Below are 19,671 nucleotides of genomic sequence, written 5' to 3'. Positions count from 1 at the left end.
AAAATCTAAAAAAAATATTTATTATTACTTAATTAGTAAGGAAATTATATTATATTTTTTATAGAATTTTAATAAAATTCCTTTATATATAAATTACTAATTATATAATATATATAATAAGCAAGTATACTAGATAAGTAAGTATATTAAAAATCCCTTATCTAATATTATTACTATTTAATTAATTAATTCCTTATAACTAGAGATATCTTAATTAAATAAAGAAGCTAGATTACTTCTTATACTTTAGGCCCTTTAAAATAACTTAGATTTAAAACTACGATAAATTATAAGGCTCTACTAGGTTGACTATTATGCCTTACGTTATCAGCATAATAGTATATAATCTTAATGTGATATTATCCCGAAATTACGCAAACTATTAGATCTAGAGAAATAAATTATTATTTAGTTTATTCTTAACTTAGATTTACGAGGATTTCCCCCCTAGCTATATAATATAAAAGAAATAACTAATTAATTACTTACCGACCGCGATGCGTCACTAGTTAGCATGCGCTAGGCTTTAAACTTTATTAAGCGATACCTAGACCTTAAGACGCGTTTTTTTCGCAAATATAACTACTAGAGAGCTAAGTATAAAGATCTAACTATTATCCGCGATTAGTTTTAGCTTATAGCGAATATAATCGCGAAGTATAGCATCTAATTAGATAATATCTATAACATTAATAAGACTAGCTTTCTTATGGGTATGATTATAAGCGGAATAATTATTATAGGCATAGAAAGGCGTAAAAAGCTAAAAGCAGTGTAGCCTAGAAACCGAGAATGGATTATAGTTATTTAGGCGATTAATGCGGAAGGCTAGCTGATCCCGCCGTTTATTATTGGTATGGGCTAATATTATCTCGCTAACTAGTACTAAGAAAGTAACCTCCCGGGCGATTAGGCTATTGCGATAACCTAAAATAGCTAGACTAATAATAAGACTAGTCTTAAGTAGCTTAAGCACTTTAACCGGTATATAACCAATTGATTAATTAGTATCTATTATCTCTTAATCCTTAATAGCTATGAAAGTTACTACTCTATTAAATTTAAGAGATATTATAAGGAGAATAAGATTATTAGGCTTTATATATTACCTTATTCCTCTTATCTACTTTAGCCCCTTAACGTTAGGTGCTTTAGCGTGCTTAAGAGTGCTTATAGTTAAGAAATAAAGCGTCTAATTAGATGCTCTATAACCCACGTTTTAAAGACTAAGTTCTTTCTGGCCTTCTATACCGCATTTTAAGCCACTATAATAGAATGAAATATCAAGGGGGCTTTTAGAAGAGCTGGGCTTGTTCCTCTTAATGCGGAAAATGTGATCTCAAAGCTTAATATGTAGCTACGTACGCTAACGCCGGTTGAGGAGGCAGCTGAACCGTCGACCCCTTGGGCCTTAAGGACCCCAAAGACCGTGCTTAAGGCTAGATCTTAGTCTGAATACCTCGAAAGATAAATTAAAAGGCATCAAAGTAGCTCCCCAGAGTTAATTTTAGAAGCTCTATAGTCTCTTGCAAAGGGGATAAAGGCAGTTATGCATCGGGTAGCCTTATTGACCGCTAAGAATAAAGACCTTTGAGAGGCAAATGAGATACTAAGCCGGCGCTGGAGGGCAAAAAGAACCCGATTATAGAAAAGAGGGGTAATGATAGTAGAGGAAGGAAGGCAAGCAATTGATTAGATGGATATTGATGCGTAGGTAATGGCCGAATCGTCGAGAAGTGGTGGTCAAGGGAGGTCGGCGCGACCGGGTATTCGGCGTTATGGTGTCTGCGGTAAGCCCGGCTATAATGCAAGGACCTGTTAGGTAGTGATTGAGATATTAGGGGAAGAGTATAGCGAGTAGTTTTAATTGATTAAATAGTTTATGGTATTTTTATAGCGATTTCTATCTTTAAGGTAGAGATTTTTAGTGTACTTACTTGTCTAGTATACTTGCTTATTATATATATTAATATAAATAGATTTTTTAAAAACTAGCTTATTAAGAAGGTTTTAAAAAATATAAGAAAATTTTAAATAATAGCTAATTATATTATTAACTAAAACTTTAAATTATAGCTATTTTAAGACTAAATTAGTTTTTTAAGAATTTTTTAAAATATGCTTTATAGGCTAAAATCTAAGTGCGACGCTTACTTGTCTGCGACGCTCGCTTATCATATACGTTAGTGTCACGACCTAACAAAGCACTCATCACGTGAGCAGAAAAGGTACCTACTAAACCCGCTAATTAGGAAATGATCACTCACGATACTATAAATAATCACCGTGATTACTTTATAATTATAAGTAATCGCTACTATGATCACTATGACTACACCACTAGATATAGTGATTACCTAGGATACCCCGAAGTATATAGTACACGCTTATTAGCACTTTCTTATATACTAGCTACCTTAGCTATTAATATAACTTAGTTATACTTAATACCCTTAAGTATATTACTAGACGTGACCTATGTACCTACTCTTAGAGTATGTGACCTAATTTACTACTAAATATAGGCCCTGATGCCAATCGTACATCTGAGGATGACTGGGATATCTAATTTCCGCCTAGATAAATGCCAAGATATGCTTAGCTTAAATTATTAGCTATAGGCGCTGTGTGTGTGAGTGTAAGCTATCCAAATTGCATACGTGGGGAAAATAAACGTCGCCATATATATCACGCTAGCCCAGAGCGCCGGAGCTCGCCTTCTTTGCCGTATGAAGTAATCCTGATAGCTTTTTGCCGCTTTCCCTGACTGACGCAGGAAGGTGATAACTATAGATCAACGTGAGCTAACCGCAGACCAATATGAAGCTATTCACAGATGTATATCAACGAAGATGGATGAACCTAACCTCCACGGGCCATCAGATGACGCCCTCTCGCTGTCTAATGATATTGACGATGCCGAGATATCCTTAGATGACGCTGCGGGCGCGAGGAGGCATGCGAGGATGCACCTATACGCTGCCGAGGAGCGCCTAGATGATGCTAAGTGCATAGAGGAAGAGTTTCTCGTAAAGCTTCTAATCGAGGATAATATTAGCATGGATCAAGAGAGACTATTTAGGATATTTATTATCTTTGACGAGTGGAATAAAAAGGCGCCTCGCCCGAGAGATCACGGTGATCCTATCACGCAGGGCACATACCAAACCACTAACCCGCAGCTCGCGAGAGCACATTTCAAGTGGGTGCTCGAGGCACCAGAGCTAGTCTTTAGCGACTTATTTCGCATACCAAAGGCTATATTTTTCGCCCTCTGCGAGTGGCTTCGAAACAATACCATCGCCGGCGATAGTCAGGAGATGTATCTAGAGCAGAAGGTATTGATCATCCTCTGGATCTTCGCCTTTAGCGCTGTGCAGAGGAATACAGCAGGCATCTTCTCTGTCAACCAAAGCACGGTCTCGAGGGTATTCCACGAGATCATCGGACCGCTGCTTCAGCTACATAACCGCTTCGTAATACAGCCGACGGCAAGGGAGCTCTCTCCTAATATGGAATTAGACAGCGATTCCATGCAGTTCAACGGTGCTATAGGGGCAATAGATGGGACTCACGTACGTGCCTTTATCGCCCTTAAGCAGCAAGGAAGGTGGTGGTCAAGGAAGAGCCAAGTCTCTCAAAATATGCTCGCCGCAGTTAACCTCGAGGGCCGGTTCGTATATATGCTCGCAGGTGCAGAAGGCTCGACTCACGACTCCGCACTACTTCGGATCGCCCTCACACAGGCAGACCCATGGAAGCTCATACTGCCTCGCGGGCGCTTCTACCTTACTGATGCAGGATTTCCTTCGAGATGCGGTATCTTAACGCCATTCACAGGGCATATATACCACCTCAAAGACTTCCGAGACCGAGGAACGCTACCGGACTACGAAGAGGAGGTATTTAATTATAGCCACGCTAAGCTGCGGCAGGTAATCGAGCGGGCTTTTAGCATATAGAAGAGGAAATTCGCAATCCTGCGTGGGTGCCCTCCTGAGTATGATTTTAATAGTCAGCAGCTTATTGTATATGCCACGGCGGGCATATATAACTTTATCTTAAACGAAGGGAGAAAACCTACTGAGGAGAGGAAGCTACTCGAAGAAACGCTCACAGAAGAAGAGAGTAATATTATAGAGGCGGCCAGAGCTCATGCCGACTCTATCATGCCTTTCCAAGCTGGCAGGCGTATACGAGAGCACATTGCGGCGTAGATATGAACTCAACACGGCTTTAAAGAACATATCAGAAGGCGGCGAGAGCGTGAGGGCGTTGATGATATTGACGATGAAGTTGATGAAGCCGGAGAGTGAGAAGGAAGGAGTTGCAACTGTGAATGCGGGGGCGGTGAAAGCGGCGGCGGCAGAAAAAAAACGAGGCCCGTTGTTAAGGGCTGTGATGAAGATATCAAGGCCGGTATAGAGGCGTCGAAAAACACCATAATTTATATATAAAAAGCAGCTTTTGAGCTAATCTGATTACATAGGTTGATATTAATACCACTGACTATTATAAGCCTACTCACGAGGCTCGGCTGCGGGCCCAATTTTCCTCGTAATCCAAGCCTCCTTCGCAGCAACTAAACCTAACGCATTCCACACCACAGCGTTGCCCGGATCTTCCTAGAACCAACAGATCACTCAGATCATCAGCGAGAGCTCTTTCTCCTTCATAACCTCCTCACAGTTAGCGATAGCCTTCTCAATATCCTACGAGCCAACTAGGCGGGCACAAGAAACCACGTTATAAGTCCTCCGGGTCTCCTAATGCATCAGAATCTCCTTTATCTCCCCCCAGGGCACACCGCCGAGATCCTCACGATCATCACGCTTCCTCTTCCTGCGACGATCAACAGAAGGGTTATTTAGCGGTATATCACTCACAGGACGAGAGCTAGAGTAATTCTGAGCGCGTTAGCGAGGCTGCGGAGGCAATAAGACCGCTGAGCGGCGACTAGGTGAGTTTCCCGCCTCACGAGAGTAATCCTGCGATGCAGGGAGAGATTACTAACTATCCTATGTATCCTGTGATGATATGAGGAAGGCATAGTCGTCTCTCGGCGCCGCTTATTCCTCAGCTTCAGCTTCATCCGCCGCTTCTTCCTCTATCGCATCGTAAGTAGCCGCCACTTCCTCCACTGTCTCTATCCGCGCTGCCCTACCTCGCGCTCTTCCTCGCCAATAGGCGCCGTCTCCAGGTGGGTGAATCTGCTTCCCGGCGGGCTTATCGTCTAAGAAGATCTCGTCATATTCCTCGAAGTTAATATTATTAGAAATAAGTAGACCGTCCGTGGCGATCTTACTCCTTAAAAAACCATATCTCTCGAGGTAGAGATTCTTATTATCCTCACTCATCAATAGTAGACCAAACTCGTGTTCATAATATAATCCAGAGCAGTATTCTATATCCTTAAAAGCGCGCCAGAAGGTCCTAATCTATGTGATCTTCATCGTTATTATCTTCGGCGCCCACCGGGCATCTAGCCACCTCCTTTGGAAGCCAGGGACAAATATCTTAAATAATAACTTATAGGTAGATCCCTTTTTCACCTTTAGCTTTCCCTAGCGACGAGCTTCTAATAGTCTCTCAAGGAAGTATATCTCTTAGTCCTCTGACTAATGCTAACTCATCGAATTCTTCGGGTTACTAGCGTCATCTTCACGTTAGTGATCCCCTCGTCTTTTAGATTCCTCGCCTATAGCTGACGCAGACCTTGACGGCTGGCTAGACGGCACCGTGGACGCTTTAGCCGGCGATTCTATGCGTGCCACTGAATTTCGCAGTGGGAGCCGGGAACGCAGAAGCATCTTGGCAATCCTGGCGTCTCGAGAGCCTCATTTTAAGTATCAAAAGGCGATATCACTACAGCTCGAGAATCTGCATCACGATGACTTCAACAGCTACGGGGGAAGGCGGTGAGAGGAGGTGTGGTATTGAGCTTAACGGGGTTTTGGTACAAGACGGTGGGTACGCTAATTTTATGCGTTACAATGTCTCAAGCTATAATCCCTGATAGACCGATTGCTCATTGGCATCAGGACCATAAACTAATACGACTGGTTTATCCCCTTAGGGCTAGTATGATCGTTATATATTAATAGCTCTTATTTAGTGGATTACTAGTATTACCCTAGGCAATACTATACTATCGCAAATATATCTAATAATAATACTCCTAGCACCCCAGGCAATAACCAAAGCCAGCCGCCTACATATAATATACCCCCTAGCACCGCGGAGATAGTTACCAAAATCCATTAGCTCCGTGCTATAATTAACTAGCCTAGGGGACAAATACAGCAACAATAGGCCATACCACCACCGCCACCACCGGTAATTAACCCTATGCCTACATGGGATATTAGAGAAGCTATTAAACCACTGAAGCTAGTACCCTTCTATGGAGACGCAAAGGATATTATCCTATTCTTAACCCGCTATAAAGAATACTTTGAGCTCTTTTTAACCAAACTTGCGAGCGCTAAAGCTAGAGCCTTATTTATAAGATAACTTATAGAAGGAACCATAGCTGCTTAGATAGAACTTATCCTTAGGGATTTTCTCTCTTATGAAGAAGTAGACTAAGACTAAGATATTATTAATATCTATGCGGATTAGGATAATTTTAAAGCTACCTTAAAAGATATATTTAGACTTATAAATAAAAAATAGTAAGTAGTTATATAATTATTTACCCTTACCTAAAATAAATTATATGCTATATATATAGCTCTATTTAGATAGCTAGCCTTAAAAATAAAATTTAATAATAAATCTCTTATAGAAGTATTTTATTAAGGACTAAAGTTAGAAGTTAAGGATAAATTATATAAAGTAAATTAACCTAATAACCTTAATAAGTATATTATAATAGCTATTAAAATTAATAAATAATAATATAAAAGATATAAGGAAAAAATAATAAAAAGGAATAAACCTAGAGGGGTAAATTTTAACCTTTATTTTCTAAACTAATATTATTAATAGGGGAACCCCCGCGGAAACTAGCGATAACCACGAGGAGGAACTTCACATAGTACCCATCTAGGACTAATAGAGCTAGGAGCCATTTAGCAAGGCCCAAGGAACATTAAATGCTACTATTACTATAAAAGGGGCCATAAGGCCGATAAATATAAGAAGAAGCAACGAGATATCTAGGAAGGACGCTATAAGCTAAGAAATAACTAGTGACTTCCCAAAGGTAAGAGATAACTAAACGCTACTAACCAAGACAATAGACCCTAGATAGCTATCTATACCACTAGGACTCTAGGAATAGCATAATAAGGATATAATAAAAGCAGACTTAAGCTAAGAGAAGCTACTATGCCCTACGCTGCCATCTACCTAATAGAGAAGGAAGTAAAAAGTAATTATATAATTAATAATATAATAAAAAAACGCTATTATAAACTACCTAAGATTCTAAAACCTAAGTAGTTATAACTCACTGACCCTGATATATAAAGTCCCTTGCCTAAACTAAGTAATAAGGCTAAGACCTTCCTCTAAGACTAGAAAACTATTACTATTACTCGACTAAATAGGTATTATAAACCTATTAATTAGAGCTAATACTCCTCGGGAGTATAGGCATAATTAGAACTTAAAACCGTATTAGCTTAATACTACTAATATAACCCTTATGCTATACTTTAGGAAAAAAATTATAAAATCCTTATTAACCCCGAGACTAATTAGCGCTAATAGCTAGATAAGATATAATAGTATATCTAACTAGCTAGAGAATATTAAAATATAGATAATATAAAAGATATTTATATCTGCGCTTATTATATAGAGGTTACCTTAAACCCCCGGTAACTAGAACTATAACTTAATATATAAGATAACCCCCGTATTATATTAATATACCTATAATATAAAGAAATCTCATAGGTATTATATAAAGACTACTACTATAGCATATATATTATAGATAAAAAAGAGAATAATTATTTCTTAGTCTAATTATAGTAACTAAATACTAGGCCTTACTTAGCCTATAAGACCTTTTAATATTATATAAAAGAATAATATAAAGGAATTAATATTATAACCTTATGATTTTATCTAATAAAAGAAAGGATTATTAGCCTTAAATAATAATTTATTATTACTATATAGTAAGCTATAACTAAGTAGAAAGAAAGACTAGATAGGAGCTACCCTAATATAAAAGTAACCCTATGCTATAAAGAGATATACCTATAACACGGGCTATAAGTCTAAACTACGCATAAATATATTAAATATATAGCTATAAAAGGATTTAATTTCCTTACTTACTAAGGTAATAATATAGATAGAGAATAATATAAAGGAATTTAATTATATCTTAAAAGGGACTATAGACCTACTAATAAAGTCTTATAAGAATATATAAATTATATTTAAAGGGGAGACCTTAATAAGGTCTACCCTAAACCATAGGAGTAGGGACGCGCCTATAATAAGGATAAAAAATATAAAGAACTAAGTAATACTAAATATATAGAAGATAAAATAATAAAAAAAGGCTACTAGTAATAGCAAGATAGCTTAAAGGATAACTATAACTATAATACCTATATAGATAGTAAGTATAAATTTAATTACCTCGGCTATGCCCTAGTAATATTAAAAAACTAAATACCCTATTTAATATAGGGCAATAGGTAAATAAATATAAGAATATATTACCCTAGAAGGCCTTTTACTCTACTAATAGAGTATAATAGTAGTAATGCCTAGAATTAAAAGTATAAGTTAAGGGAGAATAATTAAACGCTTTAGTAAATAGTAGAGCTAAGTAAAACTACTTTAACCTAATAATAATAAATAAGCTTAAGCTATTATAGAGATATAAATAAATGCCTTATTTAGTTATTAACCTAGAAGGAACCTCTTTTAATTATAATAATAGTATTATTAATAGTAAGATTAATTACCTTAAAGTTTTTATTAAAAAAAAGAACTAAGAGATCTTATTTAATATTATATTAAATAAGTAATATAATCTTATACTTAGGTAACGTATATGATAAGCGAGTGGGACAGACAAGCGAGCGGGACAGCTAGATTATATACTAAAACTAGGATTTTTAAATAATTCTAGAAAATTCATATTAAGCTAAGGAAAGCTAAAAATTAGAAGTTAGCTTAATTATATAATATATTATTAATCCTGATTTTTATAGATTATTAGAAAAATACCCTATAGGGTAGTTTAGAAAAAGTATATTCGCACTGTATAAATAGCTATTTCTCTATAAAGGAGATTTTTTAAAAATCTATAAAAATTAGATATACTTTATTTATGAGTTAAATAGCTAGAAATACTCTTTATAAGTTTCTAGCTATTTTATTAAAGTTTTTATTAAAGTTTAAAAATCCTAGTTTTAGTGCACAGTCTAGCTGTCCCGCTCACTTGTCTGTCCCACTCGCTTATCATATATGTTACCTATAGTTATAATAATTTAATTTATATTTTAACTAGAGGACTAGCTAAGTGCTCTCTTTTAATAATAAGATACCCTTTATATTAAAAGATAACTTAGAATATAATATAAGATCTTAAGCTTTTACTAAAAAAACTAGAAAAGTTAGGTAAAGGCAAATATAAGATACCTCTCTACCTATAGGGATAAAATATAAATATAAAAAAAAATAGAAATAATAATAATAAAAAATAATTATATAAGTTATATAATAACTCTAAGAACTTAAAAAGAATCTAGCTCTATAAAAGAAACTATAAGATAACCTAGAAGAAGAAGAAGAGTGACTTAAAAATATCTTATAGTAATATTATATCTATAAGAAACTCTTTATAAAAGAACTTAAAATAGGTCTACTTAGATATATATATTATAACCTAGAAATTAAGTTTATTAATAAAAAGTAACCCGGCTTTAATAAACTTTACCTACTTAACAAAGCATAACTATTAATATTAAAGAAATATATTAAAGATATAATATAAAAAAGATATATTAGGGAAAGTAAGTTATTTATTAGATACCCTGTTATATTTATTTTAAAAAAAAATAAAAAGCTCTAACTTTATATTAACTTTAGAATACTTAATGCTATTATAGTTAAGAATTATATACCGCTACCTCTTATTAGCGAGCTAAAGGATTAGCTTTTTAGAATAAAGTATTTCACTATACTTAACCTTAAAAGAGCCTATAACTTTATTTAGATTAAAGAAAGAGATAAATAGAAAACCGCTTTTTATACTAAGTATAAACTATTTAAGTACCTTATTATGCCTTTTAGACTTATTAATATACCTATAGTATTTTAATAAATAATTAATAATATACTAACATATATAATAAGCAAGTTAGCCATACAAGCAAGTTAGCTACTTTTCCTTACCCTAAAGATTAAAAATCATAATAAAAATACCATAAATTATCTAATTAATTAAAACTACTCACTATACTCTTCCCCAGACGTCTCAATAACTACCTGATAGGTCCTTGCATTATGGCTAGGCTTACCGCAGACACCACAATGCCGAACACCCGGTCGCGCCGACCTCCCTTGACCACTACTCCTCGACGATTTAGCCACTACCTACGCATGAACATCCATTTAATCAATTGCTTGCCTTCCTTCCTCTACTGTTATTACCCCTCTTTTCTATAGTCGGGTCCTTTTTGCCCTCCGGCGCCGGCTTAATGTCTTATTTGCTAGTCGAAGCTCTCGGACCTCTGCCCTCACTAGAGCCATCTCATGCATATTTCCCTTCAGTGCCTTAGTAATTGACTTCATAGCCTCGATAATTGACTCAGGGGGAGCTACTATGATGCCTTCTGATTCGTCTCTCAAGGTATTCAGACTGAGATTGGGCCTCAAGCACGGTCTTTGGGGTCTTTGAAACCCAAGGGTTCGACGGTTCAGCCTCCTCCTCGGCCGGCGTTGGAGTCCGTAGCTGCACATCAAGCTTCGAGACCACAATTTCTGGGTCAAGAGGAACAATCCCGGCTCCTTTAAAGGATGCCTTGATATTTTTTTTCCGTCATCGTGGCCTGAAATGCGTTATAAAAGGCCGGGAGGAACTCGGTCTTTGAAATATAGTTTATAGAGCATCTGATCAAATGCTTAATTTCTTAACTATAAGCCCTCTTAAGCACGCTGAAGCATATAACGTCGAGGGGCTAGAGTAGATAAGACGAATGAGGTGGCATACAAAGCCGGATGATCTTGTTGTCCTGGCAATATCTCTCGAATTCGATTGAGTGGTAACTTTCATGGCCATCAAGGATTAAGAGACGATAGCGACTATTTATCCGCTTGGTTGTATGCCGGTCAAAGTGCTTAAGCCACTTAAGACCGGTCTCATTATCGGTCTAGCTATTTTAGGTCGTCGTAATAGCCTAATCGCCCGGGAGGTTGCTTTCTCGATACTAGTTGGCGAGGTGATACTGGCCCGCACCGATAATAAACGGCGGGATCGACTAGCCTTCCGCATTGATCGCTTAAATGACTATAATCCATTCCCGGTTTCTAGGTTGCACTGATTTTAGCTTTTTACGCCTTTCTGTGCCTATAACCACCATTCCGCTTGTAATCATGCCCATAAGAAAGCTAATCTCATCAAAGTTCTAAATATTATCTAATTAAATGCCATACTTCGCGATTATGTTCGCTATAAGCTAAAACTAATTACGGATAATAATTAGATCTTTATACTTAGCTCTCTGGTAGTCATATTTCCGAAAAAAACACGTCTTAAGCTCTAGGTATCGTCTAATGAAGTTATGAGCCCAATGCGTGCCGACTGGTGGCGCATCGCGGTCAGTAAGCAATTAATCAGCCATTTCTTTAATACCATGAAGCCGAGGGGGAAATCCTCGCGAATCTAGGTCGAGAATGAAGTGAATAAGGATCTGTTCCTCTAGATCAGATAGCCGGCGTGATTTCTGGATAGTATCGCGTCGAGATTGGATCCCTTTATGGCGATTAATAAGAGTATTGCGATTGACCTTATAGGCTCTTGCAGCTTATCGGAAGCTAAGTTTTGGTTGATTTTGATAAGCCTGAAGGGCAAGAAGCATTCTAGCCTCATAATTCGTAGATGATATGCTGGGTGATTAGGAATCAATTGATCAAATCGAGAAGATGTTAGGTGAGGGATTTTTGGCCAACTTGCTTGCATGGCCAACTTGCTTATCATGTATGTTATAAGAATATCTAGATATATTTATTATATATTACCTAGATAATATCCTTATCTTCTCTAAAATAAAAGAAAAATATATAAAATAACATATATAATAAGCATGCGTCGCATGCAAGTATGCGTCGCACTTTTCCCTCCTATACCTAACTTTTTATTTAATTAATTAATTCTTTAACTATTAAATATATTAGACCTAAATATTAAGGCTAAAACTCTTCTTGCTCTTTAAGCACTTTAGAATAACCTAAAACTAAGCATCTAATACGCTATAAACCTCTATAGGATCTCCGAGCATAGGCTACGTCACCGGCAGAATGGCATTTAATCGCGACACGATTAGATCCCTTAATCGCGTCGACTATCTAATCTTAAGGAATAAATCATTATTTACTTTATTCTTAACCTAGACTCATAAGGATTTCCCCCCTGACTGCGTAGTATAAAAGAAATAACTAATTAATTACTTACTAACCGCGATGCGCTATTAATTAGCACGCATTAGGCTTATAACTTTATTAGATAATACCTAGAGCTTAAGACGCGTTTTTTTTAGAAATATAACTACTAGAGAGCTAAGTATAAAGATCTAGCTATTATCTATAACTAGTTTATGCTTATAGCGAATATAATCGCGAAGTATAGCATCTAATTAAATAATCTCTATAATATTAATAAGATTAGCTTTATAATAGGCATAATTTAGAGCGGAATAGTTATTATAGGCATAGAAAGGTATAGAAAGCTAAAATCGGTATAGCCTAGAAACCGAGAATAGATTACGGTCATCTAGGCGATTAATGCGGATAGCTAAGCAATCCCGCCGTTTATTATTAGTGCGGGCTAATATTACCTCGCTAACTAGTACCGAGAAAGTAACCTCCCGGGCGATTAGGCTATTACGATGACCTAAAATGGCTAGACTGATAACGAGACCGGGCTCGAGTGGCTTAAGCACTTTAATCGGTGCATAGCTAAGCGATTAAATAGTCGCTATTATCTTTTAATCCTTAATAGCCACGAAAGTTACTACTCTATTGAATTTGAGAGATATTACGAGGAGAATAAGATTATTAGGCTTTATATGCCACCTCATTCGTCTTATCTGCTTTAGCCACTTAACGTTAGGTGCTTTAGCGTGCTTAAGAATGCTTATAGTCGAGAAATAAAGCTTCTAATCAGATACTCTATAACCCACGTTTCAAAGACTGAGTTCTTTCTGGCCTTCTATGCCGTATTTTAGGCTACTATGATAGAAAAAAATATTAAGTTAGCCTTTAGAGAAGCCAGGCTTATTCCTCTTGACCCAGAAAGTATAGTCTTGAAGCTTGATATGTAGCTATAGACTCTAACGCCGCCTAAGGAGGTAGCTAAACCATCAACCCCTTAGGTCTTAAAGACCCTAAAGACCGTGCTTAAGGCTTAATCTTAGTTAGATTACCTCGAGAGATAAATAAAAAGGCATAAAAGTAGCTCCCTAGAGTTTATTTTAGAAGCTATATAGTCTTCTTCTAAGGGAATAAAGATAATTATATATAAGGTTGCCTTACTTAAGGCTAGGGTTAAAGAACTTAAATAGGCAAATGAGATACTAAGCCGGCGCTAGAGGGCAAAAAGGACCTAACTATAAAAAAGAGGGGTAATAATAATAGAGGAAGGAAGGTAAGTAATTAATTAAATAGATATTAATGCATAGGTAATGGCTAAATCGTCGAGGAGTAGTGGTTAAGGGAGGTCAGCGCGACCGGGAGTTTAGTATTATAGTGTCTATAGTAAGCCTAGTTATAATATAAGAATATATTAGGTAGTGATTAAGATATCTAGGGAAGAGTATAATAAGTAATTTTAATTAATAAAATAGTTTATAGTGTTTTTATTATGATTTCTATCTTAAAGGTATAAAAAAAGTGTGATGCATACTTGTATGCAATGCATGCTTATTATATATATTATATCTATAAGGTATTATAAATACTATAAGACGCTAAGTTACTAGTAGAACCTGAGAAAAGTAAATTCTATGCCTTAGAGGTAGGATTCCTTAGATATATTATCTCTTATAATAAGATATATATAGACCTTAAGAAGGTCTTAGTAGTAAAAGACTAAAAAGAACTAACTAATATTAAGGAGGTATAAGCCTTCCTTAGATTTACTAACTACTACCGCAAATTCCTTAAAGCTTTTAAATAAATAGCTATACTACTAATAGAGCTTATAAAGAAAGATAAAACTTTTATATTTAAGAATAAAGCTAGGGATACCTTTAATAAAATTAAGGAACTTATCTTAAGCGAACTAATACTTAAGATATTTAACCTATCTTAATTAATTAAACTTAAAACTAATGCCTTAGACTTCGCCCTAGGTGCTTAAATTAGATAATAAGATAATAAAGGACTCTTATACTTAATCGCATTTTACTCTTATAAGCTATATAGAGTAGAATTTAATTACCCTATCTATAATAAAAAATTCCTTATAATTATTAATACTTTTAAAGAATTTAGGTATTATCTCCTAGGAAGCTAATATTAGATTAAGGTATATATAAACTATAAAAATATTACTTACTTTGTAAAGATATAAGAACTTAGTAGATAATAACTATAATATATTAAATACCTCTTAGAATTTAATTATATTATTATCTATATTAAAGGAATAGAGAATAGCAGGGCTAACGCGCTTAGCTAATAACCTGACCTAGATACTAAAAGAATTAAGATAGAAAAATAACTTTTATAGTTTATATAAGAAAGATACCTTATATAATAGAAAGTAACTAATAGTACTAAATAAAATAATAGGCTAATACCTTACTAAATTATTATAATAACTTATATAATAAAATAAGGTAATTTATTATTTATAAAAATCCTAGAATATAATAAATACCTCTTAGATAATAAGAAAATAAATAAGTAATAAGTACTAAAAGAACTATAGCATAACCTTATATATAAAATCTATAATCACTTACTATATAGATATTAAGGAATTAATAAAACCCTAGAACGAGTTAAGATAATATTTATATTTCTTAATATAAAGAATATTATCTTAATAATTACTAGTTAATGCGATCTTTATATAAAAACTAAGATATAATGCTATAAACTATATAGAAAACTATAACTACTCCTAGTTATATAATAACTATAGGACTTAATTATTATAGATTTTATTACTAAGCTACCCTTATTAAAAGAACTAGCTACTAGAAACTTCTATAATAGCATTCTTATTATTATAGATAAACTTATGAAATTTTCTTATTTTATACCCTATAGAGAATTAATAATAGCTAAAGAATTCGCCTACCTCTTCTACTTCTATATCACTAAGATATATAGAATACCACTTAAAATCATCACGGATAAGAGACCCTTATTTATATTAAAATTCTAGTAAAGCCTTATAAGATACTTAGGAATTAATTATAAACTCTCTATAGTATACTATAAAGAAATAAATAAATAAATAAAATATATAAACTAAATACTAGAATAATACCTTTATTATTATATTAATTATAAATAAACTAACTAGGTTAAAAAACTACTAGCTGCATAGCTAGCCTATAATATAGCTATAAATAAAAGCATAAAGATTATACTAGCCTATGCTAACTTTAGATTCACCCTAGACGCATACTAATAAATAAGAAATACTATTATTAACCCCAAAGTAATCCTTACTAGCGATTAATTATAAAACTTATATAAAGAGATAAAAATAAAGCTTAAATTTATTAGGCATAAAATAATAAGCTACGCTAATAAAAAAAATATTAAGGGACTAATCTTCTTAGAGGGAGATATAATCTACCTCGCAATAAAAAAATTAAAATAAAATAATAAAATAAAAAGCTTAATTATAAATATATTAGACTATATAAAATTAAGTAAAAAATCTTAAAGTAATATATATAATAAGTATGCGACGTATCTAAGTATGCGACGCACTTTTCCCTCCTATACCTAACTTTTTAATTAATTAATTAATTTTTCCACTACTAAATATATTAGACCTAAATACTAAGGCTAAAACCCTTCTTACCCTTTAAGCCCTTCAAAATGACCTAAAACTAAACGTCCGACGCGCTACAAAGATCTATAAGGTCTCTAAGCTAAGGCTACGTCGTCGCAGATAGGGAATCCAATCGCGATGCAATTGGATTCTAAAATCACGCCGACTATCTAATCTAGAGGAATAGATTATAATTTAATTTATTCTTAACCTAGATTCATAAGGATTCCCCCCCCGATTATATGCTATTAAAGAAATAGCTAACTAATTACTCGCTAACCGCGATGCATCACCTATTAGTAAGCGCTAGGCTTATAACTTTATTAGGCGATATAAAGAGGTTAAGATATATTTTTTTCGTAAATATAACTACTAGAGAGCTAAATGCAAAGATCTAATTATTATTCGCGATTAATTTAGGCTTATAGAGAGCATAATCGCGAAATATAGTATTAACCTCGCTAATATCTATAACTTTAATGAGACTGGCTTTATAATGGGTCTAATTATAAGCGGAATAGTCATCATAGATATAGATAGGCGTGGAAAGCTAAAATCAGTATAGCCTAGAAACCGGGAATGGATTATAGTAATCTAAGCGATTAATGTGAAAGGCTAGGCGATCCCGCCGTTTATTATCGGTGCGGGCTAATATTACCTCGCTAACTGGTACCGAGAAAGTAACCTCCCGGGCAATTAAGCTATTGCGATGACCTAAAATGGCTAGACTAATAATAAGATTAGTCTTAAGTAGCTAAAATACTTTGACTAGTATATAAGTAATTAATTAATTAGTTCTTATTATCTTTTAATCTTAGATAGCTATAAAAGTTATTATTTTATTAACTTTAAGAGATATTATAAGGAAAATAAAATTATTATGCTTTATATGCTAATATATATAATAAGCTTATATCCTAGACAAGTATATGTCTTAAAAATCCCTTAATCTCTCTCTCTTTTATTTAATTAATTAATTCTTAACTACTAAATATATCTAAATTTAATAGCGAGGGTAATATACTTCTTGCCCTTTAAGCGCTTTAAAATAACCCAAAATTACATATCCGACGCGCTGCATTAATCTATAATATCTACCCTAAAAAGCTAGGTCGCCGCTAGAAAGGTATATAATCTCGATATAATTAAATTCCTAAATTATATAAATTATCTAATCTAGAGGAATAGATTATTATTTAGTTTATTCTTAACCTAGATTCGCGAGGATTTCCCCTGTGACTACATAGTATTAAAGAAATAGTTAATTAATTACTTACTAACCGCGACGCGCTACCTATCGGCAAGCGCTAAGCTTCTAACTTTATTAAGCGGTACTTAGACCTTAAGACGCGTTTTTTTTAGAAATATAACTACTAGAGAACTAAGTGCGAAGATCTAGCTATTATTTATAATTAGTTTACGCTTATAGCGAATATAATCGCGAAGTATAGTATCTAATTAGAAGATATCTATAACTTTAATGAGACTGGCTTTATGATAGGCATAATTCAAAGCGGAATAGTCGTCATAGGCATAGATAGGCATAGAAAGCTAAAATTAGTGTAGCCTAGAAACCGGGAATGGATTATAGTTATCCAAGCGATCAATGCAGAAGGCTGGGCGATCCCGCTATTTATTATCAATGCGGGCTAATATCACCTCGCTAACTGGTACTAAGAAAGCAACCTCCCGGGCGATTAGGCTATTGCGATAACCCAAAATGGCTAGATAGATAACGAGATTGGTCTAGAGTAGCTAAAGCACTTTAACCGGTGTATAACTAATCGATTAATTAGTTCTTATTATCTCTTAATCCTTGATGGCTATAAAAGTTATTATTTTATCGATTTTAAGAGATATTATTAGGATAATAATATTATTACGCTCTATATGCCGCCTTATTTATCTTATCTACTTTAGCCCCTTGATATTAGGTGCTTTAGCGTGCTTAAGAGCGCTTATGGTTAAGAAATAAAGCATCTAATTAGATGCTCTATAACCCACGTTTTAAAGACTAAGTTCTTTCTAGCCTTCTACGCCGCATTTTAGGCCACTATAATAGAAAAAAATATTAAGTTAGCCTTTAGAGGAGCTAGGCTTATTCCTCTTGACCCGGAAAGTATAGTCTCGAAGCTTAATATATAGCTATAGACTCTAATGCCTACCGAGGAGGTAGCTAAACCCTTGACCCCTTGGGTCTTAAAGACCCTAAAGACTATGCTTAAGGCTTAATCTTAGTTAGAATACCTCGAGATATGAGTTAAAAGGCATAAAAGTAGCTCCCTAGAGTTAATTCTAGAAGCTATATGGTCTTCTTCTAAGGGAATAAAGATAATTATACATAAGGTTGCCTTACTCGAGGCCAGGGTTAAAGATCTTAAATAGGTAAATGAGATACTAAGCCGGCGCCGGAGGGCAAAAAGGACTAGACTATAGAAAAGAGGGGTAATAATAATAGAGGAAGGAAGGCAGGTAATTAATCAAATGGATATTAATGCGTAGGTAGTGGCTGAATCGTCGCGGAGTAGTGGTTAAGGGAGGTTAGCGTGACTAGGGGTTTAGTATTATAGTATCTATAATAAGCCTAGTTATAATATAAGAACCTATTAGGTAGTAATTAAGATATCTTAAGAAGAGTATAATAAGTAGTTTTAATTAATTAAATAGTTTATAGTGTTTTTATAGTGATTTCTAATATAAAAGGTAAAGATTTTTAAGACATATACTTATCTAGGATATAAGCTTATTATATATATTACCTTATTTATCTTATTTATTTTAGCCTCTTAATATTAGGTACTTTAACCTACTTAAGCAGGCTTATAGTCGAGAAATAGAGCATCTGATTAGATGCTCTATAACCCATATTTCAAAGACTAAGTTCTTTCTGGCCTTCTACGCCGCATATTAGGCTACTATGACGGAAAGAAATATTAAGGCGGCTTTTAGAGGAGCCAGGCTTATTCCTCTTGACCCGGAAAGTATAGTCTCGAAGCTTAATATGTAGCTACGGACTCCAATGCCTGCCAAGGAGGTAGCTAGCCCTATGACCCCTTAGGCGTTAAAGACTCTAAAGACTATCCTTAAGGCCTAATCTCAGTCTGAATACCTCGATAGATAAATTAGAAGGCATTAAAGTAGCTCCCTAGAGTTAATTTTAGGAGCTCTTAAGTCACTTACTAAGGGGACTAAGGCAATAATATATAAGAATGCCTTATTAAGGTCTAAGAATAAAGACCTTTAAGAGGCAAATAAGATACTAAGCCGGCGCCAGAGGGCAAAAAGGACTAGACTATAAAAAAGAGGGGTAATAATAGTAGAGGAGGGAAGGCAAGTAATTAATTAGATGGATATTAATGCGTAGGTAGTGGCGGAATTATTGAGAAGTGGTGGTTAAGGAAGGTCGGCGCGACCGGGGGTTTAGCATTGTGGTGTCTGCGGTAAGCCTGGTCATAATATAA

Source organism: Fusarium phalaenopsidis, assembly GCF_050370095.1.
Source record: "Fusarium phalaenopsidis strain FUZ10S chromosome Unknown contig_32290, whole genome shotgun sequence".
Lineage (NCBI taxonomy): Eukaryota > Fungi > Ascomycota > Sordariomycetes > Hypocreales > Nectriaceae > Fusarium > Fusarium phalaenopsidis.
The sequence above is the reverse complement of the archived record's forward strand: the minus strand, read 5'-3'. Positions refer to the sequence as shown.